This window comes from Eulemur rufifrons, chromosome 20, assembly GCF_041146395.1.
Source record: "Eulemur rufifrons isolate Redbay chromosome 20, OSU_ERuf_1, whole genome shotgun sequence".
Taxonomy (NCBI): Eukaryota; Metazoa; Chordata; class Mammalia; order Primates; family Lemuridae; genus Eulemur; species Eulemur rufifrons.
Genome location: NC_091002.1, coordinates 21121824 through 21123600, shown reverse-complemented (window position 1 = coordinate 21123600; position 1777 = coordinate 21121824).

Genomic DNA, 1777 nt, shown 5'->3' with positions numbered 1-1777 from the left:
TCGATTCCCACCCCAGACTACCGTCCCGGGCAGAGGGGGGGAGGAAGCCCAGACTAGAGGAAGAGGTGATAAAAGGCGGGTAGGGAGGAGGGTATTGTGAGGTGGCCTGGGTCTGTGCTGCCGACCGTGTGACCAGGGCATAGTCAGGCCCTCTACGGGCCTCAGTTTCCCCTCTGGTACAGTGAGTGACAAGGGACTCTTCAAGGGAAGAGTTACAATTTCAGCTGACAGGAGTCTCTGGGCCTCTGTCTTGTGAGGGCAGACTCTTGGGGCGGGGGAGGGGCTCCCCCAAGCCTCGTTATTCCCTAACTGTCCCATAGGGCCTGGGAGGGTCTGGAAAATAAACACAACCTGGGCGGAGGCTTCAGCCCCCCAGACTGACTTTTCTTGCTTCCAAATTGTCCTTGAACCTTGAGGTTTGGGGAGCTTAGAACCGGGAAAGCTTATTTTCCTAGAAACCCAGATTCCTCAGCTCTGACTACGGTGGATGTAACTCTCCACCCACAGCCAGGTGTACAAAGAATGTCATTTCCTTTGTGTTGACATGCTGCAATGGAATCTCCGTTTCGAAGCCCTGTTCTGCAAGGGTGGAGGGAACCCAGGCACACCGGGCCCCCCTCTTTCGTGGAGTTGGATGACATTCTGGGGACTGCCACAGGCCATGGGGGAAGAAAGTTGACCCCCGATTTCTATCTGCTCCATGTGACCTTCTGGGGCTGGTCACCATGGTGTGCCACTCTGGGTCTGTCGAGTGTGTCTGATGCCGCCACGCCACACTGGACATGGGGGCCTCTGCCCGGCCTTGGCAGACTTCTCTGGGGCTCAGCCTGGAGGGGGCACAGGTCACCACTGCTCTAGCGTCCTCCAGACCTGGCTGTGGGCTCTGTCATCACCCTCCGTCCTGGAGGTGGGGTGGGTCTCCTCTCCCAAGGGCCTGTACCCTCAAGGGCTCCCGTGTATTCTCCTGTGTGTCTCCTCTGACTCCTCTCCCGAAACCCAGCTGAGGGGACTGGGTTGGGGATCACAGGGGTGATTGGGAGCCTGGTCACTCCTGTTAAAAAGAAAGTTATTCAGTGACACCTGTCAAAGCACGGAAAGGCAGACTGTATTCAGGATTATCGTGATAGGTATAGGGACGACTGCAATGGGCTTTTGCAGTGGAGGAGAGAGATTGGGCTCGACTCCGAGTACAGCTGGGCAAGGGGGAGTTTGCAGAGCGGGGATCAGCGAATGGAGAATTACTAAGAGGCCACATCAGAGGTGAGGGGGATTCTGGCTAAATAGACTTAGCAGGATTCCTGCTGAAGACAGGCCAGGGTGATCAGACACCATCTGGGGTACCCGGCGAATGAGGAGCCTGACCAGATATTCAGGGTGATCGGATATCGATGAGGAGTGTTCTTGCTAAACTGAATTAGGGTTCTTGCTAACGCTGGATTTTATAAGGAAGTTCTTGCACAGATGGGCCTAGGAGAAGGTTCCAGAGTCTGCCTAAAGTTTGGTCACGCAAAGAATCTTTGCTCCTCCCCAGACCATCGGCCTCTCTCCCACCCCTGCTCTCCGCACCTCCAATCCTTTCCCTTCCAGCCAGGGCTGCGGCTCTGCAAACTCAGGACCAGGAGGACACTCGCTGGGGAACGCGGGTAGAATCTAGGGGAAGGAAAAAGAAAATGGACTCATATTTCCAATGATACATTTGAAATATTAGAATGATACCATTTGGGGATCTCAGAATCTCAAAATCATAAAAGCTCAGCATTACTTAATTCCTGTCTAT